This window comes from Lepisosteus platostomus, unplaced genomic scaffold (genome assembly GCF_059453375.1).
Source record: "Lepisosteus platostomus isolate fLepPlt1 unplaced genomic scaffold, fLepPlt1.hap1 Scaffold_75_H1, whole genome shotgun sequence".
In the NCBI taxonomy this organism is placed as follows: Eukaryota; Metazoa; Chordata; class Actinopteri; order Semionotiformes; family Lepisosteidae; genus Lepisosteus; species Lepisosteus platostomus.
Genome location: NW_028291687.1, coordinates 237,336 through 262,313, shown reverse-complemented (window position 1 = coordinate 262,313; position 24,978 = coordinate 237,336). Strand labels below are relative to the sequence as shown.

Here is a 24,978-nt window from a genome sequence, read left to right as displayed (position 1 = left end):
TAATTAATAAAGAGAGTGTGATTTAACAAACAACACACGCCCAACATTTGACATTGCTGTTTCTTTATTGACCAAATGGTTTAAACAATCAAGGTCATTGATGGAAAAAGTACGTGAACCCTTATATTAAGGAGCTAGTGGAACCTCCTTTATGACAAAAACCTCAACCCCCACTTTCTGTAGCGGCTGGTCAGACCTGAGCAGCGGTTAGGAGGTATTTTGGCCTATTCCTCTATGAAAAACTGTTTCAGTTCATGTATATTTTTGGGATGTCTTGCGCTGAATGGCCTGCTTCAGATCACGCCACAGTACTTCAATGGGATTGGGGTCAGGACTCTTACTTGGCCATCCCAAAATACGGAATTTCTTCTGTTTCAGCCACTCTGTTGTTGATGTACTCCTTTAACTTTCAACTTTTGTCACGTCTGTCCACAGAACATTGTTCCAGGAGTTGCTGTGGAACATCCATGTGGTCTTTAGCAAACTTGAGAGGGGCAGTGGTGGTTTTTTTGGGGGGGAGAGCAGTGGTTTCCTCCATGGTGACCTCGCATAATCACCACTCCTGTTCAGATTTCTTCTTATGGTGGACTCATAAACACAGACATAAGACAAAGTCAACCACCTGTTCGCTAGATCCCATCCCCACTCAGCTAGTCAAAGATTCCCTCGAAGGACTGGCAGGACCTATAATTAGCATGATGAATGCATCGCTTGCGTCAGGCGTTGTACCTGATCAATTTAAGGTAGTGGTTGTTAGACCGCTCCTTAAGAAGTCAAATTTGGATCCACAAGTTCTTAACAACTACAGGCCTGTCTCAAAGGTCCCATTTCAATCTAAAAGTCTTGGGAGAATAGTTGTTGCCCAACGTCAATCGTATCTGGATTCAAATAATATACTTGAGAAATTTCAGTCTGGTTTCTGAAACTGCATTAACAAGAGTCGTAAATGATATTCTCTTAGCTACTGATGCGGGGAATGCAACAGTGCTTGTGCTTCTAGATCTTAGAGCTGCCTTTGACACGGTTGACCTCTCTGTTTTGTTACACAGGCTTGAGTTTGAGGTTGGCTTATCTGGAACCGTCCTTCAGTGGTTTACTTCACATTTAACTCATCGTTTTCATTATGTTCAAATATCTAATAATTGTACTGCTTCATCAATGTCACCAGTTCAATTTGGGGTACCAGAAGATCAGTGCTGGGACCAATATTGCTCTCTCTCTCTACATGCTGCTGCTAGGTAGGATAATATGAAAAAATAATATGAACTTTCATTCATATGCTGATGACACTCAAATAAACATTTTGTTTACACCAAACGACAACTCTTCTATTATCAGTTTAGTTAAATGCATTAAGGAAGGAAATACTTGGATGTGTGAAAACTTTTTGTTACTCAACTCTGAGAAAAATGAGGATCTGTTGATCGGAGGCAACAATACTGATAGGACTACTATAACTTCAGCACTTAACTCAGAGGATTTAAACATTTGCCTCAAAGAGACAGCACGTTACCTAGGCGGCATATTAGACACAAGGCTCTTAACAACTTGCATTGTTAAGTGCCTTGGGACAACCTTGTTGTGAAAGGCGCTATATAGAAATACATTGATTTGAATTGAATTGACAATGTAAAATGTTGTGTGTGTTGTTTGTTAAACAAGACTGTCTTTATTTATCAAAAAATAAAAGGAATTTGCTAGGAATGCAAACGTTAGGTTGCGCTTCTTCATGCTGCATCGTCGGCATGAGTGGAGCTTTTTAAACGTCTGTACTTACTGTGCCCCATAAGAAATCGTTTGTCCCCGTTCAAAAGACATTGTGCGATGTCCTGCAGTGTTCGCAAAGCAAACCTTTGACAGTTTGAAAAGAGGAATTTATTCTGCTTCCTGTGCGTGCAGTAGTTACAAAGTTGAACGTCTTTACACGTCAAAGTAACGTCTAATCGGATTAGTTTCCTTAGAGCTGGTTCAGAGTTTGCTCAAGAGTTTACCTTTCACAAATGCGCAAAGAAGAATGTTGGGGGTGCATGCTTCAAGGTGCCTTACAGCTGTAGGGAGTGATTCGAGACGATTCGTGGTGTGTGCTAGTTCCCATATACCGTACGCCCCGGGGTGCAGTGCTAGGATGACGTACAATACCGCTTGGGCACGTAACGGCGTTATATGCAAGTGCGGGACGTGAGGGTTTTCGTTTGTTCATTTTGTTTTGCTCTGCTTTGCTTTGTTTCGTGGTCAAGAGGCGTAAGGTAAGTCGTAATCCAGGGAGAACACTGGTGGCAAACAGTCCGAGGTGAGAGGCGAGGTCCAAAGTCGAAAAGGCAGAAGGGGAGTCCAATATCCAGAATAAACGAGGTAATGGAAAAAACGCCAGGTAGAGCTCTCAAGGAGTAGACTCAATACCAGCGGGAAGCAGGTAAAGATGGTAAAAATAGCACTGCGTACCGCACGGTGGAGTGTGTGCAGGTGGGTTAACTCGTGCGGCGGCGTTTGTTAATAATCACCCGCTGCTGGTGCTGTTTAGATTGCTTAAGAGTTGGTCTTAACTGCCTGGCGGTCATGACAAGCTCCTCTTTAAGCTGTGGTTTAGTTTTGCATTCATGTGTTTCTAGAGCAGTTATTTATGGGGGTGGGTGGGTCTTTCACAGAGGCTCAGGACAAATCCCCCGCCTGAAAGTCTAATGTGTGCGTTCAGACAGTCACAGGTCAAGAGCCAGGCAGGAGGACAATGGACAGAAGAGCCAACGAACTAAAAATAAAAGAACAGATATGAAAAAGCCACCATCTTTTTCTTTTTGACATTTTCCGACTTCTATGCAAGCCAGGACAAAGTTGCTCGTAGCTACTTGTGGATTCAAATACTCTATCGAGTGCTTTGATGAGTTTTTGCAATTTGATTGTCGTCCTGTCAGCCTGTTTCTGTTTTTTTTTTTTTTTCAATCTAGGGATGGAAAGTATGAGGGAAATGATGGAGCAATCAATAACCGCTCCGGAAAAATGGCAGAAAGAAATGGTCCGTCACTAAGGACATTTGTGAAGCAGAGGAGTGACATCACCACAAAGGCGACACATTCTGCTGATGGTTTTGGTGAATAATGATTGAGGCGCGTTAAGAGAAAGGTAGCTGTGTCAGCATGCGTAGGCTGCAAAGGATCAAGCAAAGGTTTACTCCATGCTGAAAAGAGAAGAAAAGAAGCACAACGTTTCGACTGTGGAGCCTTCTGCGCCATCTTCTTTAGCGGTGATGATGTTTACATTGGAAAAACTGAGACATGCGTCCCTGGGTGGGCTTGAACCACCAACCTTTCGGTTAACAGCCGAACGCGCTAACCGATTGCGCCACAGAGACTGACGGCCGCTTGTGCTCCCTACATTTGCAGGTTTATGGTCAAAGAAAACAATCACTTGCGCTTCTTGCAGCCGGCAATCTTTTTCCACTGACAACCAAGAAATGGATTTCATCTTTCACAAGCTGTATGGATTTTGAAATGTATGGACGATGCCAGGTGTCCCACAACACCACAGCGCCGACACACCTTTGGTTGTCCCACATAAAAAACATAGCCATTGCAGGCGCCCAGCCGGATTGTAGAGGGCAGGTGCCTTAAGCCTCCATTTACATTGTCCGGTAGCAAGCGAACCTCGAATTTCCTTGCTCCTGTTTTTATACCGTCAACATCTCTAACCTCAGTTCCATGGTGGACGGTGCAGTACTGCTTAAGCCAGGTGTGAATGTCCTCCGTCTTTGCCAGTTCCGAGAACATAACAACATGCACCGTTTTCCTCTCTCTCTGTGTCAGAGGCTGCAAGTTGATCTTCTCAAGGGCAGGAACTTTCCCTCTTTTTGCCTCAAACACATCCACACATTGTTCAAACAGAGAATAGGTAGCAAAAACAACCTCAAATGCTTTCTGACCTGGGAGAGCGAAGATGAAATCCAAGTGCCGAGGTTCAAAGCCACGTTCCTTCTGTAACACTTTTCTGCTGAACTGCATACGATCCATGAAGAGGTCATCCAAAAGCTCAAAACGTACAGCATTCTTGCGGGATCCAAAGGTTGCCATCTCAAACTGCAAAACAAACACTGCTTCCACAAAACAAGAAAACAATCCAACTACTCTAACTACAGGCTGATCAAGGTATCTCCCCTGCCAGGTAAGCCGAGAGCCGCAGGCGATGAGCCCAGAGCTGAACGGGCCCCACTGGCTCGTTTGTAAGGCCAGGTGCATTGCCAACCACGACCGGCAGGGCAGAGGCCTTGAAGGCGGCCTGGGCTCCTGCAGCTGTCCAGCCACGCACTCTGGTTTCTCTTCATCTCGTACAAATCTTTTGCCTTTTACTAAAGATTTCCATGGAGAGGAACATGAATGAGTTCCATACAATTTTTGTGCTTCCCTGCCTTCGCGTGGGGCGCAGCTGGGCTGGTCAAAGAGAGAAACTAAAACCGCTCACAATCGCTCTTATTACGGCGACTGTGGCCGTCTGCTCTGCGAGTCCTCGGTCTCCGCCTCTCTGATTGGCGCTCTTTTCTTTGGGGGGCGGGAATATGCTGTGAAATATGAAGCGTTACAGCAACGACATGCCATGAGACGATTGATAACGATTTCCATAGGATCCCCGCGGTTGCCTGGCAACCGTCAGCTTTGCGCAGTGGCAGTATCGTAGCCTGTGAGGTTTAGCCGAGGCGCGATTATTGCTAGTTGAAAACTTTTCCCAATACCCCGCTTCCGCCGGTTTGCAATACAATCGGCGAAAGCAATTTTTGACAGTCTCGTCAGAGACTGAGCAAGGTGTTTAAAGACAGATTTTGTCATGGTAACATCATGGTAGAAAGAAACAAGCTTGTTACGTCTCAACAGAAACGCTCTTTAGCTCTTTCAGCGTTATGCAGAGAACAGCGTCTGTCGAGATCACTTTTGAGTCAGCGCGAAACGCCGTGTGCTGTCAGTTTGATTTCATATTGCTCGTAGCGGCGCCCGGCTTTTGTCTGTCAAACGTTAGGTTGCGCTTCTTCATGCTGCATCGTCGGCATGAGTGGAGCTTTTTAAACGTCTGTACTTACTGCGCCCCATAAGAAATCGTTTGTCCCCGTTCAAAAGAGATTGTGCGATGCCCTGCAGCGTTCGCAAAGCAAACCTTTGACAGTTTGAAAAGAGGAATTTATTCTGCTTCCTGTGCGTGCAGTAGTTACAAAGTTGAACGTCTTTACACGATCTGCTGCAGTTTTCAGTGGGCGGGCTTTGTCAGATGGCTTGGAAAAACGCACTGTGTTTCGGCTCGGGAAACATCATGAGCAGTGTCCTGCATGTTTTCTGTGTATAGCTGTCTTTTAACGCATACAGAATTCATTCGAAATCATTGTAAGATTCTCCCTCAGTTCCGTTGTGCAGTGCTTTACCTCTTTCAAAAGGCTTCACTTTCCTAGTCACATTCCAAGGCTCATCGAACCCGGGCTGTTTCCTCCATTGGTATAGTATTGCAGTGAGACAGCACGATGCCTGCAAGACTATGTCACACTAAACGCCACAGATTGTGTTTGTCCGTTCGTGTCAGTCGTCCTGCAGCCACGGGAAGTGGGACACAAACATGCTGCAATGCTTTCAGGACGTTAGGATTTGTTTGTGCAACATCCGAGAAGAGTACTTGTGGCTTGAATGTGAACTGTACGTGCCCGCCCCCTTTCCTCTGTAGTGCATGAGTTCCTCCCGGCATGCCCTTCGTCATTGTTCTGTCATCTTGTATTTAAAGGGTTGTATTTCTGCTGCTGAAAATAAGCAACGGTTTTCTCACAACGCCCTTTGTTCCCGACGGAGCCCTTGTCTGTCATGAAATTCTTCAAAACCTCAAGCTAGAAGAAGAAGACGACAAATATGAAGCGTTACAGCAACGACATGCCATGAGACGATTGATAACGATTTCCATAGGATCCCCGCGGTTGCCTGGCAACCGTCAGATTTGCGCATTGGCAGTATCGTAGCCTGTGAGGTTTAGCCGAGGCGCGATTATTGCTAGTTGAAAACTTTTCCCAATACCCCGCTTCCGCCGGTTTGCAATACAATCGGCGAAAGCAATTTTTGACAGTCTCGTCAGAGCGTGACATAGTCTTGCAGGCATCGTGCTGTCTAACTGCAATACTATACCGCTGGAGGAAACAGCCCGGGTTCAATGAGCCTTGGAATGTGACTAGGAAAGTGAAGCCTTTTGAAAGAGGTAATATCGACGCTTTTTTAACAGAGCACCAAAAAAGCGTCTTTTTTGAAGGCCTGGGTACTGAGCATTGGTGGTTCAGTGGTAGAATTCTCACTTCCCACGTGGGAGGCTCTGGTTCGATTCCCAGCCAAAGCAGTGGCTTTTGCAGCGAGCGGCTCCATCACTTGCATCCCCTTGCAACTCGCAACTGAAAACCCACTGAAGCAAAGCATTTGTTAGCCAGGTCAGTACCCGGATGAGGGTGAGCTACAGGGAAAAACAAAGTTTCCAGCTGGAAGCGGTGTTAATGGTGCCGGTGGGGGGGCGCTCAACCTGAGGTCTGTGCGGGTCCCAATGCCCCAGCATAGTGACGGAGACGCTGTGTTGTAAAAGGGCGCTGTCTCTTGGATGAGATGTAAAACCGAGGTCACAGCGCTCTGTGGTCATTAAAAATGACCACCAAAACCTTTGACAAAAGCTCTTGGTAATTGATGGTCTTCAATAATGCTTCTCCTTTAGGTACATTTTAAATCAGCTGAAAAATGCTGTGAAATGGGGGGTCACTTCACGCCAGTGTAGGATTTGGGTTACAAGAACCATGAAACTGCACGAGAAAGCCCGTACACTGAATTACACGGCTTTCTATTCAAAGGAGGGCAAAAGAAATTCCCTGAGTTTGATTTTTTGCAGCACAGAGAGGATTGCTGTCGTGAGGCTGGTTAGCTCAGTTGGTTAGAGCGTGGTGCTAATACCGCCAAGGTCGTGGGTTCGATCTCCATACAGGCCAGGTCGTTTTCTCCTCTCTTACAAAAGCTGTTAGGTTCCTTTCCGTGGTGAGATGGGTTGTCATGCAACGCTGCCACATAGTGCCGACAGACAATTAAATGACAAAAATGAAGAGAGTTAAAGCAGCTGGAAAGGTTTTCTTACAACTTTTGAGCTGACACAGTTTTGGAAAATGTTTTCTTCACGCTGCACTGTACCACATAGGCAGCCAAGAGTCTCCAAAACAAAACAGAATTGACAGTCATATAATGTCCATTAACCCCGGTTTTAAACACAGACTCATGTCTGCCATCATAAGAATATGAGTCCAATATTTTAGAATATAGTCAGAATGTCTTCTAACCTTACCTGTGGTGTCTTTAATCCCTATTGCTCAATGCATGGTGTACGTACTGCATACATGTGTCTTGAGAATGAGGAATGGGCCCCTAAGACATTTACCTGTTTCACAAATGATCGGATTTTACTAGAGATTCTGTTTGGGATTCAGATATGCATTCGGACAGCAATTCCTTTCAAGAAATGATACGTTCTGGATGAGGTCAAAGGTGCTGGAACACTGTATTTAGGATGTGTTTGCAGTGATTGTGTCTCCTGCTTCAACGCAGTGATATATAGATGTGCTCCTGTAATTTATTGGTACATGCCCAGGGCAGTAAGTAGTCTGAGGATTTATTTCCAGAAGGCATAGAGCAGTGAAACAGTGAAGTAGTGCAGCACACTGGATCATTATATTATTAGAATCTATTCTACCTAAATTATTACATTATACACAACTTGAGCTCTCAGCACCGTACTGAGCCCAGGTGTTTTTCTAAAGCTGTCAGGTGCAGTTCATTTACATGAAGGAAATCTCTTACTGGGTACGATTACAATGCAGTAAGTAGCACAGGCTACTTAGGGAGTAGGCTGATGTGTTTAAAAACAACCAGCGCCAGGCAGGAGTCGAACCTCCAAACTCCTAATCCATCGTCAGACACATTATCCATTGCACCACTGGCCCTGGTGTGACACTGCAGGACTGTAACCCAGTGAGCTTAGCACTGCAACTAGTAAAATATTATCCCCGGTCCATTCTTTTCCAAAAGTGAGAAACACCTGTTTTCTACATTTTGTCTGTTTTAAAACCATATCTCTTTAAACCAAACCAAGAGTTTGTCTTTTGCACTGATATTCTGATTCATTTCGATTTCAAAGAAAAAAAAAACATTACCTTCCAAAGCATCATAAAATTGTCCCTTCCTCCAGACTCTACTTCTCTCTTGTAGTAGTACAGCAGACCTTTCCAGGTGATCAGATCACAGAGTCCGAAATGAGCTTCCTCCATCAAGCAAAGTACCTGAACATGACTCTGTCATCATAAAAGCGCCCCTGTAATAAAGAAATTAAATCCGAAATCAAGAGGGCAGTTGCCTACTGAAGTTCAAGAAGTCATAAATTTTAACCTAGCAACACATTAAAGGCTGCATCTATACAAGTACGATTCTAGAAATGCTCACCAGATTACGTTTTAAGAAAGAACTGCGCCTCAGGTTCCGCCGAGATCTTAACTCGGATGGCAGGATTCAGAGTCTGGAGTGTGGAATGATGGCGCACGGAGGGTCCACATACTGTGGATCCCTCAGTGATCTTCCGCGTGTTCAAACCGCCAGCGTGTGACTCCCCTGTCCCCCTGACCTCATTGCTCTGCTCTCGCCTCTCTGCAGCTGAGCCCGACTCATGGTAAAGTGGAAAAAAATATGCCCTCAACGTGAGATTTACTCTGGAGTGAGGATAGTTGTTACCTTCTTATCGTTGAAACGGATGTATGTGATGTGGCGACTAGTTTCTTCTCCATTAGCAGGCTTAAGGTTAAAGAAAAAAACATTGCTGACTTCTTTTTTTTTTGCCAGCCGCGAGCGCTGATTAGCGAGGTTTGTATTTCATGTTTTGCAAGTTGCATCCATTTTAAGAAAAACAAGTCATTCAAGACAGGAAATGAATACTTGCATTTAATTAAGTCTAGCCGTAGGCGGTTGTCTGTAAGGACCAGTTCTGTTCGAGAAGACAGAACAAAGAATGCACCACTGGGATTCGGACCCAGGATCTCCTGTTTAAGAGACAAGCGCTTTAACCAACTAAGCCACGGCACCCCGGGAGTATTGTCCTTTTGCAGCCACTTGGACACGCCACTCAGACACATCTGCATTCGGTGTGTGCTCCGCCTGCTCGCTGAGCAAGTTGCCACCTTTACATACAATAGCAACATCGACACCAAGAGAAAGGATGACAAATGGCTTTTATCTGGAACTTTTCATGTCCAAGGAGCTCAATGTGCTTTCTGTGTACAACAGGGCCACTGAACTCCACACTGGCCACTGAACCACAGCAGTGGCTTGCTGGCTTGACATCTCCCAAGGAAAATGTTGAAATCGCATGTGGAACAGGAAAAGGACCCTCGAGTACGAGGGAAAAAAAAGAAAAAGATCATCTGGAGCGCGCCAACCCATTTCTGGACAGCCCAGTTCTGTTCACGAGGTGGCTGAGTGGTTAAGGCGATGGCTTGTTAATCCATTGTGCTCTGCATGTATGAGTTCAAATCCCACTCTTGTCGGTTTCCATGTCTGACATGTGTGCCCGTTCGACGTTGGCCCTCCTTTTGTTTGCTCCAGTACTAGAGCCTTACATTTTCTAGCGGTGGCTGAACATGGTATAGTAGGCTAACGTCGGTATCGAGCAGTGGCAGTAACAGTATTTACGTGCCACTGCTGCCAAGTGGCTCTGGGTTGAGACCGCGTTTTCACTTACTTGCAGCACAAACGGAGAAAGCGATTTTTGACAGTCTCTCGAGAGACTGCGCTAGGTGTTTAGGGATAGACTTTGTCAGTTCCCCCTGGGATGATGGCCTCTCAAATAGTTTGTGATTCCTCTAGACGTTTATACAGTAGAAGCCTGCTTCGTGGCTTAAATCCAAGCTAAGGAAACGAGTTAGAGGTCTGATGCAGAACTGCGAATTCAATGAAGGGGAACACTACAGTACATTGCACTGTATGTGTGAGGAAAGCTGCCCCCTTCTGTTCCTTGTCGACCGAACAGAGGACTGTAAAGGATACCGCCAAGAAACTTTAGGATGCTGGTTGGAATCCAGCTCCAAAGAAGCCCCTTTGGGTGTTATGTAATCAAAAAGTAAGAACAGAGAATCTCCCTTTGATCAAAAGCGCAACAGAACTGTTTTCCGTGGAGCAGGTTTCAGACCCGTAGACCTGTTTTATTTGTAGGGCAGGGCGCATTCCCAAACGCGAATCTCCTGTTTTAGAAATGCTTTGGGCGGCGTGAAGTGAAAATAAGAAGTGGGCTCCAGATGCACATGGAAGCAATCAAGTGTTTCATCCGAGCTGTTTCAAAGACTGCTCAACAGCTTTCCTTTTACAGAGGCCCAACGATTAATGATGGGGGTGCACCCTTCAATGTGCCTTACGACTCTAGGGAGTGATTGAGACGATTCGTAGCGTGTGTTCATTTCCCTCTATTCCCCATGTTGCAGTGGTAAGATGACGTAAATTCCTGCTTCGACACGTAACGGCGTTATAATCAAGTACAGGAGCTGAGGGCTTTTGTTTTGTTTCGTTTTCTATGGCGTTCGTAAGCGCGCAAAACAAAGACAATTCCTGCGTCTAACACGAATGTAAATGCTTTTGAAAGTGCAGTGTGGTGCAGCTTGTAAAATCCTTGTCCACATTTGTGGTTTGTTGATGTTTTTTCTGTCTGCCAAAGTTGCATTTTGACATCCGGACGGGGAGACTTTATCATTTGAACGTGAAGCCAGCCTTAAACCCTCTGAGGCGTGTCTGTCTGCCGGCATGTATCTTGTGAAAGGTTTTTTTTTTAACAGAGAGCGACTTTAAAAAGGTTTCCGCAGCCACCTCGCACTCCGTGTTAGATTATAGGAGGAATGTGGCGGCGGCGAGCTCGCTGTAGTCGTGGCCGAGTAGTTAAGGCGATGGATTTGAAATCCATTGGGGACTCCCCGCTCAGGTTCGAATCCTGCCGACTACGGCGTCTGCCGCACGTCACCTTGTGCCTGTGCGGCAAAGGCGAAGTGCCGCTTCTCCTTTCCTGGTACTATAAAAATGCTACATCGCTTGGTCCTGCTTCCATGGAAAGCAATTCTTCAGGTAATTCTACTCTCTTACCAAAGCTGTTAGGTTCCTTTCCGTGGTGAGATGGGTTGTCATGCAACGCTGCCACATAGTGCCGACAGACAAGTGTGTTGCGGGAGAAGAGAAAAGTGTTTGAAGATTTAAGAGTGTCTTAGGTGGAGCCAAAATCAAGTGTCACAAATGCAAGTGGGAAGATTTCCAATGTTTAATATGGTCAAAATAAGCGGAAGTTACCAGCTGGTCCGGCACAGTCTGCCATGCTTTTGTCATATACTGTAAAGTGGTGTGGAACTGGGTGTCGAACTGGAGCCTCACCATTTGCATATGTGAGGCTCCAGTTATACATCGAGTGTCACATTAAATGACAAAAATGAAGAGAGTTAAAGCACCTGGAGAGGTTTTCTTACAACTTTTGAGCTGACACAGTTTTGGAAAATGTTTCCTTCACGGTGCACTGAACAACATAGGCAGCCAAGAGTCTCCAAAACAAAACAGAATGGACAGATAGGAGAAAATTCCCACTCGTCCTGAAGTTCCCAAAATCCAGCACTGAGCGTAAACAAAGTGTCTAAGTAGCGTGGGAATGCTAACCCTAACCCTAGCTGGAGTTTGAGCAATCCGGCACTGAGCGTAAGAAGATGAGTCAAAGTAACGTCTAATCGGATTAGTTTCCTTAGAGCTGGTTCAGAGTTTGCTCAAGAGTTTACCTTTCACAGATGCGCAAAGAAGAATGTTGGGGGTGCACGCTTCAAGGCGCCTTACAGCTGTAGGGAGTGATTCGAGACGATTCGTGGCGTGTGCTCGTTCCCATATACCGTACGACCCGGGGTGCAGTGCTAGGATGACGTACAATACCGCTTGGGCACGTAACGGGGTTATATGCAAGTGCAGGACGTGAGGGTTTTCGTTTGTTCGTTTTGTTTTGCTCTGCTTTGCTTTGTTTTGCTTTCCATCGCGTTGGTAAGAGCGTAAATAAAAAGGCGATTCCTGTGTCTACCACTAATGTAAGAGTTATTTCAAGTGCGACGTGGTGCGGCTTTTCAAATGCTTGTGGGCATTTCTCTGTTGTTGATTCTTTTTTTGTGTGTAACAAAGTGGCATTTTCATGTCCGGACGGGGAGACTTTATCATTCCGACATGAAGCCACCCTTAAGTCCTCTGAGGCGTGTCTGTCTGCAAGGCTTGTATTTTGGAAATGTTTTTTTGAAACGGAGAACGACTTTGAAATAGGCTTCCGCCGGCGCCTCGCGATCCAGGTAAGATTGTAGCAAGAACGCAGCGGCAGTGGGGCTTGCTGTAGTCGTGGCTGAGTGGTTAAGGCAATGGACTAGAAATCCATTGGGGTCTCCCCGCACAGGTTCCAATCCTGCCGACTACGTTGTCCACTTTCAGTCGGTGTGTTTCGGCACAAGCAAAGAAGCGCGCCTCTTTGCTGTTCCTGGTGGTTTTAAAACGCCCAATCGCTTGTACCCGCTGCCTTAGAAATAAGTTCTTCAGCGTCCGCAAATGGCATTTTGCAGCTGGAAGCAGATGTCGACGCGTTTTGCACAGAGCACCAAAAAAGCGTCTTTTTTGAAGGCCCAGGCACTGAGCATTGGTGGTTCAGTGGTAGAATTCTCGCCTGCCACGCGGGAGGCTCGGGTTCGATTCCCGGCCAATGCAGTGGCTTTTGCAGCGAGCGGCTCCATCACTTGCATCCCCTTGCAACTCGCAACTGAAAACCCACTGAAGCTAAGCAGGTGTGAGCCAGGTCAGTACCTGGATGAGCTACAGGGAAAAACAAAGCTTCCAGCTGGAAGCGGTGTTAATGGTGCCGGCGGGGGGGCGCTCACCCTGAGGTCTGTGCGGGTCCCAATGCCCCAGTATAGTGACGGAGATGCTGTGTTGTAAAAGGGCGCTGTCTTTTGGATGAGATGTAAAACCGAGGTCACAGCGCTCTGTGGTCATTCAAAATGACCACCAAAACCTTTGACAAAAGCTCTTGGTAATTGATGGTCTTCAATAATGCTTCTCCTTTAGGTACATTTTAAATCAGCTGAAAAATGCTGTGAAATGGGGGGGCACTTCAGGCCAGTGTAGGATTTGGGTTACAAGAACCATGAAACTGCACGAGAAAGCCCGTACACTGATTACACGGCTTTCTATTCAAAGGAGGACAAAAGAAATTCCCTGAGTTTGATTTTTTGCAGCACAGAGAGGAGCACTGTCGTGAGGCTGGTTAGCTCAGTTGGTTAGAGCGTGGTGCTAATAACGCCAAGGTCGCGGGTTTGAGCCCTGTACGGGCCAGGTCTAGGTCCAGGTCCCTGTTTGTGAAACAGGCAAATGACTGTCTCAGGGGCCCATTCCTCATTCTCAAGACACATGTATGCAGTATGTACACCGTGCATTGAGCAATAGGGACTGAATACACCACAGGTAAGGTTAGAAGTCATTCTGAGGTGCCACATGTGAGGGATACAGCTAGGCATCCGAAATGTAGGGTTTGAGACCCTTCAGGAGTACTGCATCCTCTGAGACAGACCCGTGCATGTTAAACAAATGATCATTTCTTTCGGCATTAGGGACTAAATATACTAAACATATGATGCTAAAATGTTATTTTCACATATATTAATGTAATAAATGATTGCTTATGCTTTAGAAACAAATCTAATTAAAATAAAAGCTTAAGTTTTGTATTTATCTTGTACCATAGAACATGATTTTCTTTGTATTTCAAGCCCACAAAGTGTCCAAATGACGCACTACATGATATAAGGAAGATTATCACATGCATATCGGTATTATCTTTCTTATGAAAATGCATTCCTTTCATTACCTTTTACTTTTTAAAATGAACTCAAATTGAGTATAATGTAATAATTTAAGTAGAATAGATTCTAATAATATAATGATCCAGTGTTTTGCACTACTTCACTGCTTCACTGCTCTATGCCATCTGGAAATAAATCCTCAGACTGCTTACTGCCCTGGGCATGTACCAATAAATTAAAGGAGCACATCTGTTTATCACTGCGTTGAAGCAGGAGACACAATCACTGCAAACACATCCTAAATACAGTGTTCCAGCACCTTTGACCTCATCCAGAACGTATCATTTCTTGAAAGGAATTGCTGTCCGAATGCACATCTGAATCCCAAACAGAATCTCTAGTAAAATCCGATCATTTGTGAAACAGGCAAATGACTGTCTCAGGGGCCTATTCCTCATTGTCAGACACATGTATGGAATGCTTTCACCGTGCATTGAGCAATAGGGATTAAAAACACCGCAGGTAAGGTTAGATGTCATGTTCTATGATCATTTCTTTCAGCATTAGGGACTAAATATACTAAACGTATGATGCTAAAATGTTATTTTTACATATATTAATGTAATAAATGATTGCTTATGCTTTATAAACAAATCTAATTAAAATAAAAGCTTAAGTTTTGTATTTATCTTGTACCATAGAACATGATTTGCTTTGTATTTCAAGCCCACAAAGTGTCCAAATGTTCTATGATCATTTCTTTCAGCATTAGGGACTAAATATACCAAACGTATGATGCTAAAATCCTGAAAAAAGGATGTGCTCCATCTCGTCAGTAGATTGGATTCCAAAACTGATTTGGGTCAATATACATTACCTTTGAAATTAAAGTACAGTCTACTGTAGGGAACCATCAACTTAGAAAGCATTGGCCTTCCCTGGGGGTCAGGTAGGTGCAAAAGATAAACCTTTATCCTATCTTTATCTTAAGATAAGTGGCCAAGCAGTATTTTTCCAAGTTTCACCAAGCACATCATGTTGCCATAGTAGACAAAGTTCTATAAAATGTTAAATAACTTTTAAAAAAAGCATCTTGGTCTTACAGTACTGTACAAGGTGAATTAAACTGTCCCTGGTAATAAAAAGTAATTAGAAGCATCTCAGAAACGTTATCTCTAGAAACATTAGCTGTTTTATATCATGTAATTTAGTGTGATGTTGTCAGAATTCAAGGACATTAGCACACACAGAAATTGGTTCAGTTAAATCTAAAAAACACAGCTAAACATGGGTTTAAATGTAACAGAAGTCTTACCTCTTGTCAAAAGATTTAATTCAAGAAGCGATGTAATAAATGATTGCTTATGCTTTATAAAGAAATCTAATTAAAATAAAAGCTTAAGTTTTGTATTTATCTTGTACCATAGAACATGATTTTCTTTGTATTTGAAGCCCACAAAGTGTCCAAATGATGCACTACATGATATAAGGAAGATTATCACATGCATATCGGTATTATCTTTCTTATGAAAATGCATTCCTTTCATTACCTTTTACTTTTTAAAATGAACTCAAATTGTGTATAATGTAATAATTTAAGTAGAATAGATTCAGGTAGGAAATATAGAGTCATGATGTTTATGGCTGACATCATTTCACATGGGTGAATTTTAAGCTAAGAAATAAAAACATTTACAATGAAGATACCATTGCTTAATTTTAAATGCCTTTAAAAAATAAATACCTCCTGAGAATAATTTGCCACTCCCAGATCCTTGGTAAGGTACTGTTTGAATCCAATCAGGAGAGGAGCATCCAGGGAGTGCTTTCTATAGAGTCCAGCTTGGGCCACTCTCTTCCGGCCTGCTGATACTTTTTAACTACTCAGGGCCTGTAAGGATATAAAACACCGGTTTAAACATTTTATACCTATAAGACAAATTAGAATTTTAGTAAAAAATAGATACATCTGAAAAATAAAAAGTCTTACTGCTGATAGAGTTCTTCAGAGCTCACATCTTCCCCTTCCTTATCCGCTTCTGTTTCAGTTTCTAGAGCAGCCTCTGGCATCTCTTCCTCCTGGACTGCGGCCTCTTGCTCAGGGCCGCTGGAATGCAGGTAGATTCTTTTCAACATGCTTTTACATAATATGTTGTAACAATGATTTCAAAAAGAAACTACAGAAGCCTTACAGATTAAAAATATCTCACCTTGCCAATGTGTCTTCAGGCTTCCCATGTACAAAAAGGCCCAAGGACTCTAGCAGTCTTACAACCACTATCCTGTTTGCCTCACCAGACACGATCTCTATTCTGTGGTAATCCACGATAACCCCATTCTTCAGGTGATTCATCATGTCCTCCCTCGCCTGTTGAGAGGCCATCCTGATGTTTTCTGCCGTGGCGTGCTTCATACACGCCCTCTTCAAGTGAGCAGGAAGCTGATCAAGAGTATTCAGGCACATCTTGCACACCAGGGGAATCCTCGCGGGTTTCCTTTGAAAATAAATAATACCATCTGTGTATAGAAACAAGCTAAGACTGATTTCTTAAATTATCCTTAATTTTCTCTCTCATAGTTTGAGCATAATGATTTTATTGCATTTATATAAGAATTGCTCATTGCTCCTAAATAAATAATGGTTTCATAAAAAAGTGAACACTTGGTCTCAGTCACAGACTTTCCAATAGAAGCCATTGTGGAGTTCAGCAACTGCAGGTCCTAGAAGTGGGGAAGGAATTTTAAAAGAGAAATTGAATTACAATACAGAAGGAATGGCTGAGGGATCACTGAAATATATATATACAAATTCCAAAGACTGAGTCCATATAGAAACAACTACCTTTCATTTTCAGTATAAGAAAAAAAAAACATTATCTTCCAAAGCATCATAAAATTGTCCCTTCTTCCAGACTCTACTTCTCTCTTGTAGTAGTATAGCAGACCTTTCCAGGTGAGCAGATCACAGAGTCCGAAATGAGCTTCCTCCATCAAGCAAAGTACCTGAACATGACTCTGTCTTCATAAAAGCGCCCCTGTAATAAAGAAATTAAATCCGAAATCAAGAGGGCAGTTGCCTACTGAAATACAAGAAGTCATCAATTTTAACCTAGCAACACATTAAAGGCTGCATCTATACAAGTACGATTCTAGAAATGCTCACCAGATTACGTTTTAAGAAGGAACTGCGCCTCAGGTTCCGCCGAGATCTTAACTCGGATGGCAGGATTCAGAGTCCGGAGTGCGGACTGATGGCGCACGGAGGGTCCATATACTGTGGATCCCTCAGTGATCTTCCGCGTATTCAAACCGCCAGCGTGTGACTCCCCTGTCCCCGTGACCTCATTGCTCTGCTCTCTCCTCTGTGCAGCTGAGCCCGACTCACGGTAAAATGGAAAAAAATATGCTCTCGACGTGAGATTTATTCTGGAGCGAGCCAGTGTTGCGCATAGCTGCCCTCAAAGCAGTTAACCCAGGTTCGATTCCCGGCCAACGCAGTTGCGAATGTTTTCAAATGCTGTCATGAGCCTTGGATTGTGACTAGCAAAGCGAAGCCTTTTGAAAGAGCTAAAGCACTGCAAAACGGAATTGAAGGAGAATCTTACAGGGGATTCTGAGCAGAGTCTGCATACATGCAGTCAGATAAAGGTGCTGAAAGCTTGAGCTACTCTCAATGTCATGCTGCCCTTCCCCGGAGTAAATCTGTTACATTATAAGAATGCTTCTGGCAGGTTCAAAAAGAGACCCTTGTTAATTGGAGAAATCAATGATTTCGAATGAATTCTGTATGCGTTAAAAGACAGCTATACACAGAAAACATGCAGGACACTGCTCATGATGTTTCCCGAGCAGAAACACAGTGCGTTTTTCCAAGCCATTTGACAAAGCCCACCCACTGAAAACTGCAGCAGATCGTGTAAAGACGTTCAACTTTGTAACTACTGCACGCACAGGAAGCAGAATAAATTCCTCTTTTCAAACTGTCAAAGGTTTGCTTTGCGAACGCTGCAGGACATCGCACAATCTCTTTTGAATGGGGACAAACGATTTCTTATGGGGCGCAGTAAGTACAGACGTTTAAAATGCTCCACTCATGCCGACGATGCAGCATGAAGAAGCGCAACCTAACGTTTGACAGACAAAAGCCAGGCGCCGCTACGAGCAATATGAAATCATACTGACAAGCACACGGCGTTTCGCGCTGACACAAAAGTAATCTCGACAGACGCTGTTCTCTGCATAAAGCTGAAAGAGCGTTTCTGTTGACACGTAACAAGTTCGTTTCTTTCTACCATGATATCACCGTGACCAAATCTGTCTTTAAACACCTTGCTCAGTCTCTGACGAGACTGTCAAAAATTGCTTTCGCCGATTGTATTGCAAACCGGCGGAAGCGGGGTATTGGGAAAAGTTTTCAACTAGCAATAATCACGCCTCGGCTAAACCTCACAGGCTACGATACTGCCACTGCGCAAAGCTGACGGTTGCCAGGCAACCGCGGGGATCCTATGGAAATCGTTATCGATCGTGTCATGGCATGTCGTTGCTATAACGCTTCATATTTGTCGTCTTCTTCTTCTTCTAGCTTGAGGTTTTGAAGAATTTCATGACAGACAAGGGCTCCGTTGGGAACAAAGGGCGTTGTGAGAAAACCGTTGCTTATTTTCAGCAGCAGAAATACAACCCTTTAAATACAAGATGACAGAACAATGACGAAGGGCATGCCGGGAGGAACTCATGCACTACAGAGGAAAGGGGGCGGGCACGTACAGTTCACATTCAAGCCACAAGTACTCCTCTTGGATGTTGCACAAACAAATCCTAACGTCTTGAAAGCATTGCAGCATGTTTGTGTCCCACTTCCCGTGGCTGCGGGACGACTGACACGAACGGACAAACACAATCTGTGGCGTTTAGCGTGACATAGTCTTGCAGGCATCGTGCTGTCTCACTGCAATATTATACCGCTGGAGGAAACAGTCCATCTGGCCATGAAACTCATTTGAACGTCTAGCTACAGCAACTAACAATATCATGATTTATTCAGGATGTGTGGAATCAGCACGTCCCGGAGACAGCTTCCGAAATCGTGAGCATTCTCTGGTGGTAGGGGCGTTCAAGATGGCGCTCAGGTGGGAGGTAAAGTTTAGTGGTTGGGGAGTTTTTTTGAGTTTTTCATGACCTGAATGTTAATTTTTGCTTTTTTTGACTACAGAAAAATAAGGACTTAACACTAGTTGTTTAAACTTCAGTTATAATTGAAAGAAAAAAAAACGATTTTTTTTTAGGTTTAAAAAGTCCGATATGAGTAACACTGGGAAAAGAAAAGAGAGTGCTGGGTCTTCGAAGGAGAACTCTAAGATACCTCAATCGTATATGTATAGCACTACAAAAAAATCGATGGCAACTAAAGGGAAAAGTGAAGCAGCTGCAGGGGCAGCAAGAGGGCGGAGGCGCCGCGCGCCCGGCCGAAGTGTTGGACCGGTGCGCTTTACGTGCTGAAATAAACACGCGACAGCCCCGAAATGTTTCCAGAGTGCTGTGCACTGAAGACTTGCCTGGTGCTCCTCCGTGCAGATTCTTTGTCCTCCTCCAGTGCGGGACGAGCCAACACAAGGGAGCGCATTCGCCAACATCCAGGCACGCAATGCGATTTGGAAAGCAGCTCCTTTCCAAAGAGTTGCACACGAACGATCCTTCAGTCCCGCTCGGGGGGCACGGAGCCCCCGCCACACACAGCTTCAAGTAGCGAGTCAGGCGCCAGGGCTTTCGCTTACGGCCACACCACTCTGAACACGCCCGATCTCGTCTGATCTCGGAAGCTAAGCAGGGTCGGGCCTGGTTAGTACTTGGATGGGAGACCGCCTGGGAATACCAGGTGCTATAAGCTCTTGCTCTCCCGGCCAGCAGGGGTCGCCGTTGGTGCCGTAGGCTTTGGGAGGAAAACCTGCAGGATGGAAAGGTGATCTATAGCCTCATCTCTAGAGATGTTTTGTTGCTGTGGCATGTGTGTGACCCATATTCAAAAAAAAAAAACCCGTCTGTAAAACGAATATCGAAGCTGCCTCTAAATCTGCAAATGAAGATGAGTCGATAAACCACTCGTTTTTCGTATAACTAGACATATATTCATTTGTTACCGATTTCATTCATTGAGCACGGATACAATAGAGGTACAGCCATTCACTGTTTGACATGTCTGCACTGGTACAGAACCGAGCAATCAGAAAACGGGTGAAACTGTCTTTAGACTCAGCATACAGTACCGAGGCCCCCCATGACCAAATAAAGGCTAACCTCGATAATCAGCCTAAAGAACGCAGACTACAGCAAAACGACTGACTTTGAAAAGGGAATGAACGTCCGGAAGGAGTAGTGGAACTAGCTTGAGATGCTTCTCCGGACCCCTAACTAAAAGCCAGCGAGAACCAGCAGCGGCGTCCACTCCTGTCGAACCGGGATCCTTCCGCAGCCACGCAGCTCGTGGTGTCCTAACCCTCCCGTATCTGATTTTGGACCAAGCACATCAGGGGAGAGCGCGAACGCAGTCCCCCACTTCTAGAAATTATGCAGTCGAGATTCCCACATTTGGGGAATTCGCAGGGGTCAACACAGCCGGAGTGCAATGGCCGAGCCTCGCCCTGGGTGAACCTCCTTCTTGATCAAGGTATCTCCCCTGCCAGGTAAGTATGAGTTAAACATGCCCCTGCAAGCGGCCCGCACCCACAGCACAAATCGCGCAGCCTAGGCCACCTCCTCGCCCCGCACGCCACCGCCTCCTGCTGGGCCCACTCTTTCACACACTCACACGCCACACTAACACTCAAAAGTGTGGACAAAACGAGAAAACGAGCGCGCCGTTTCCTACACATCTGCAGTCGCCGTTGCGCATTCGCAGCATGTCCCGGGATGCAATTCGGCCTCATTTGCATAACTCCAGACCGGCAGATCGCCACGCAAGTTCGCGACGTGCGCCTGCCACACACCGAACAAACCTTTTCAGCAATTTCCAAAAAACGGGCCTGCTCGCCTGCCCACAAGGCTCCGTCTCTTACCTGCTCTCCAGAGCCTGCTGCCTTCTGTGCTTTTCTCTCGGCACCGCTGCAGTGCACACAACTCCTGCAGCGGGAGGGGGGGAGAAAGTTCCCACGCTCCGCCGCAGGGAAGGCTCGCTCCGTGCGCACACGTCCTTTCGATGCCAGTCCAACAAGTGCTCCGCATTAGCTGCGTCGGGGCTCCGGCGTGTCGCACCTCACCTCACCTCGCCCTACCCCCTCCTTGAATGTCTGCCGCTGGGCATGCCCCGCTCTCCTCCGCCTTATCTTATCGCGTGTGAGCACCGACAATGGCCACAATGCCGGGGAATGGCACCTGTAAAGTGTTAATTGGGGCACAGGAACAGCCCGTCTCGTCTCGGGGGGGCCGGCTTCAGAGACAATACAGCAAACACAGCGGGGCGGGGGAAGAAGACGACACCACACATGCGGGTACATTCAGCTCCGGCGGGAACGAGACATTTGTCGGTCTTTTCAAGTGCCGAGAGCCGAGCAATCCTTCACTTGTATCGTTTCTCCCCGGTGACTAGATCTGGCCCTGCGACTCTCGACTGGGCTCACCCCCGGGGCAGCCCAGCAGGTGTGAGCCTGGCCAGCACCCGGATAGGAGATTCCACCCCGGAAAAGCTCCGGTTGCTGCTGCTCCTGCAAGAGGTGTGACTGGGACCAGTAGGGAGCGCTCACCCTGCGGGCTGTGTGGCTCTCTTACGCCCCAGCCTCCTGATGGCGACACTCTGCTGCACAAACAGAGGTCAAACCGAGGTCCCGACCCTCCTTGGCCATTAGGAAACCCCAGGGCGTCTCTCAAAAAGAGACGCCGGGGGTGTCCCTCTGGTGTTAGTGCTCCCCTTTACCCATCAGTCGGGGTCTCCTCCTAATCCCCGTCTCACCTGTAACAATCAATGACGAGGCCCCCCTGTCCGTGAGATTTAGTACTCGCGCAAGAGACCGGGGGCAGAGCGCGAACGCGGTCCCCCGCCCCCCACAAAGTGCGCGCTCCGGGTCCTGCAACACAGCGGAAGGGCAGCGAGAAGGAGCCTCTTGCTCTGACGCCGCAAGGCCACAAGAGGGCGGAGGCGCCGCGCGCCCGGCCGACGTGTTGGACCGGTGCGCTTTACGTGCTGAAATAAACACGCGAAAGCCCCGAAATGTTTCCAGAGTGCTGTGCACTGGAGGTTTTTGTCTGGTGAAGACTTGCCTGGTGCTCCTCCGTGCAGATTGTTTGTCCTCCTCCAGTGCGGGACGAGCCAACACAAGGGAGCGCATTCGCCAACATCCAGGCACGCAATGCGATTTGGAAAGCAGCTCCTTTCCAAAGAGTTGCACACGAACGATCCTTCAGTCCCGCTCGGGGGGCACGGAAGCCCCGCCACACACAGCTTCAAGTAGCGAGTCAGGCGCTAGGGCTTTCGCTTACGGCCACACCACCCTGAACACGCCCGATCTTGTCTGATCTCGGAAGCTAAGCAGCGTCAGGCCTGGTTAGTACTTGGATGGGAGACTGCCTGGGAATACCAGGTGCTGTAAGCTTTTGCTCTCCCGGCCAGCAGGGGTCGCCGTTGGTGCCGTAGGCTTTGGGAGGAAAACCTGCAGGATGGAAAGGTGATCTATAGCCTCATCTCTAGAGATGTTTTGTTGCTGTGGCATGTGTGTGACCCATATTCAAAAAAAAAAACCCATCTGTAAAACGAATATCGAAGCTGCCTCTAAATCTGCAAATGAAGATGAGTCGATAAACCACTCGTTTTTCGTATAACTAGACATATATTCATTTGTTACCGATTTCATTCATTGAGCACGGATACAATAGAGGTACAGCCATTCACTGTTTGACATGTCTGCACTGGTACAGAACCGAGCAATCAGAAAACGGGTGAAACTGTCTTTAGACTCAGCATACAGTACCGAGGCCCCCCATGACCAAATAAAGGCTAACCTCGATAATCAGCCTAAAGAACGCAGACTACAGCAAAATGACTGACTTTGAAAAAGGAATGAACGTCCGGAAGGAGTAGTGGAACTAGCTTGAGATGCTTCTCCGGACCCCTAACTAAAAGCCAGCGAGAACCAGCAGCGGCGTCCACTCCTGTCGAACCGGGATCCTTCCGCAGCCACGCAGCTCGTGGTGTCCTAACCCTCCCGTATCTGATTTTGGTCCAAGCACATCAGGGGAGAGCGCGAACGCAGTCCCCCACTACCAGAAATTATGCAGTCGAGATTCCCACATTTGGGGAATTCGCAGGGGTCAGCACAGCCGGAGTGCAATGGCCAAGCCTCGCCCTGGGTGAACCTCCTTCTTGATCAAAGTATCTCCCCTGCCAGGTAAGTATGAGTTAAACAGGCCCCTGCAAGCGGCCCGCACCCACAGCACAAATCGCGCAGCCTAGGCCACCTCCTCGCCCCGCACGCCACCGCCTCCTGCTGGGCCCACTCTTTCACACACTCACACGCCACACTAACACTCAAAAGTGTGGGCAAAACGAGAAAACGAGCGCGCCGTTTCCTACACATCTGCAGTCGCCGTTGCGCATTCGCAGCATGTCCCGGGATGCAATTCGGCCTCATTTGCATAACTCCAGACCGGCAGATCGCCACGCAAGCTCGCGACGTGCGCCTGCCACACACCGAACAAACCTTTTCAGCAATTTCCAAAAAACGGGCCTGCTCGCCTGCCCACAAGGCTCCGTCTCTTACCTGCTCTCCAGAGCCTGCTGCCTTCTGTGCTTTTCTCTCGGCACCGCTGCAGTGCACACAACTCCTGCAGCGGGAGGGGGGGAGAAAGTTCCCGCGCTCCGCCGCAGGGAAGGCTCGCTCCGTGCGCACACGTCCTTTCGATGCCAGTCCAACAAGTGCTCCGCATTAGCTGCGTCGGGGCTCCGGCGTGTCGCACCTCACCTCACCTCGCACTGCCCCCTCCTTGAATGTCTGCCGCTGGGCATGCCCCGCTCTCCTCCGCCTTATCTTATCGCGTGTGAGCACCGACAATGGCTACAATGCCGGGGAATGGCACCTGTAAAGTGTTAATTGGGGCACAGGAACAGCCCGTCTCGTCTCGGGGGGGCCGGCTTCAGAGACAATACAGCAAACACAGCGGGGCGGGGGAAGAAGACGACACCACACATGCGGGTACATTCAGCTCCGGTGGGAACGAGACATTTGTCGGTCTTTTCAAGTGCCGAGAGCCGAGCAATCCTTCACTTGTATCGTTTCTCCCCGGTAACTAGATCTGGCCCTGCGACTCTCGACTGGGCTCACCCCCGGGGCAGCCCAGCAGGTGTGAGCCTGGCCGGCACCCGGATGGGAGATTCCACCCCGGAAAAGCTCCGGTTGCTGCTGCTCCTGCAAGAGGTGTGACTGGGACCAGTAGGGAGCGCTCACCCTGCGGGCTGTGTGGCTCTCTTACGCCCCAGCCTCCTGATGGCGACACTCTGCTGCACAAACAGGCGCCGTCCTTCGGGGGAGGCGTCAAACCGAGGTCCCGACCCTCCTTGGCCATTAGGAAACCCCAGGGCGTCTCTCAAAAAGAGACGCCGGGGGTGTCCCTCTGGTGTTAGTGCTCCCCTTTACCCATCAGTCGGGGTCTCCTCCTAATCCCCGTCTCACCTGTAACAATCAATGACGAGGCCCCCCTGTCCGTGAGATTTAGTACTCGCGCAAGAGACCGGGGGCAGAGCGCGAACGCGGTCCCCCGCCCCCCACAATGTGCGCGCTCCGGGTTCCCTCTCGGGGCCCTGCAACACAGCGGAAGGGCAGCGAGAAGGAGCCTCTTGCTCTGACGCCGCAAGGCCACAAGAGGGCGGAGGCGCCGCGCGCCCGGCCGACGTGTTGGACCGGTGCGCTTTACGTGCTGAAATAAACACGCGAAAGCCCCGAAATGTTTCCAGAGTGCTGTGCACTGGAGGTTTTTGTCTGGTGAAGACTTGCCTGGTGCTCCTCCGTGCAGATTGTTTGTCCTCCTCCAGTGCGGGACGTGCCAACACAAGGGAGCGCATTCGCCAACATCCAGGCACGCAATGCGATTTGGAAAGCAGCTCCTTTCCAAAGAGTGGCACACGAACG

The 24,978-nt window shown here is 47.2% G+C and overlaps 10 non-coding genes and 1 pseudogene across 10 annotated transcripts; 7 read left to right on the top strand and 4 right to left on the bottom strand.

Annotated features, from left to right (window-relative positions):
* Nucleotides 1-3,272: 3,272 nt before the first annotated feature.
* On the bottom strand, nucleotides 3,273-3,346 carry trnan-guu (transfer RNA asparagine (anticodon GUU)). Its single transcript has one exon. It is a non-coding gene; the product is annotated as a tRNA-Asn (tRNA).
* A 946-nt stretch (nucleotides 3,347-4,292) lies between these two features.
* LOC148631628 (U5 spliceosomal RNA) lies at nucleotides 4,293-4,409 on the top strand. Its single transcript, XR_015934637.1, has one exon. It is a non-coding gene; the product is annotated as a U5 spliceosomal RNA (small nuclear RNA).
* A 227-nt stretch (nucleotides 4,410-4,636) lies between these two features.
* On the top strand, nucleotides 4,637-4,778 carry LOC148631627 (U4 spliceosomal RNA). Its single transcript, XR_015934643.1, has one exon. It is a non-coding gene; the product is annotated as a U4 spliceosomal RNA (small nuclear RNA).
* Nucleotides 4,779-5,948: 1,170 nt separating this feature from the next.
* LOC148631626 (U4 spliceosomal RNA) lies at nucleotides 5,949-6,090 on the top strand. The gene has a single exon (XR_015934653.1). It is a non-coding gene; the product is annotated as a U4 spliceosomal RNA (small nuclear RNA).
* Nucleotides 6,091-10,925: 4,835 nt separating this feature from the next.
* On the top strand, nucleotides 10,926-11,007 carry trnas-uga (transfer RNA serine (anticodon UGA)). Its single transcript has one exon. It is a non-coding gene; the product is annotated as a tRNA-Ser (tRNA).
* A 1,695-nt stretch (nucleotides 11,008-12,702) lies between these two features.
* On the top strand, nucleotides 12,703-12,773 carry trnag-gcc (transfer RNA glycine (anticodon GCC)). Its single transcript has one exon. It is a non-coding gene; the product is annotated as a tRNA-Gly (tRNA).
* A 5,428-nt stretch (nucleotides 12,774-18,201) lies between these two features.
* LOC148631623 (U4 spliceosomal RNA) lies at nucleotides 18,202-18,343 on the bottom strand. Its single transcript, XR_015934648.1, has one exon. It is a non-coding gene; the product is annotated as a U4 spliceosomal RNA (small nuclear RNA).
* A 1,292-nt stretch (nucleotides 18,344-19,635) lies between these two features.
* Nucleotides 19,636-19,754, top strand: LOC148631622 (5S ribosomal RNA). The gene has a single exon (XR_015934694.1). It is a non-coding gene; the product is annotated as a 5S ribosomal RNA (ribosomal RNA).
* A 637-nt stretch (nucleotides 19,755-20,391) lies between these two features.
* Nucleotides 20,392-20,555, bottom strand: LOC148631621 (U1 spliceosomal RNA). The gene has a single exon (XR_015934675.1). It is a non-coding gene; the product is annotated as a U1 spliceosomal RNA (small nuclear RNA).
* A 1,775-nt stretch (nucleotides 20,556-22,330) lies between these two features.
* Nucleotides 22,331-22,449, top strand: LOC148631620 (5S ribosomal RNA; annotated as a pseudogene).
* Nucleotides 22,450-23,085: 636 nt separating this feature from the next.
* LOC148631619 (U1 spliceosomal RNA) lies at nucleotides 23,086-23,249 on the bottom strand. The gene has a single exon (XR_015934668.1). It is a non-coding gene; the product is annotated as a U1 spliceosomal RNA (small nuclear RNA).
* Between the last annotated feature and the right edge of the window lie 1,729 nt (nucleotides 23,250-24,978).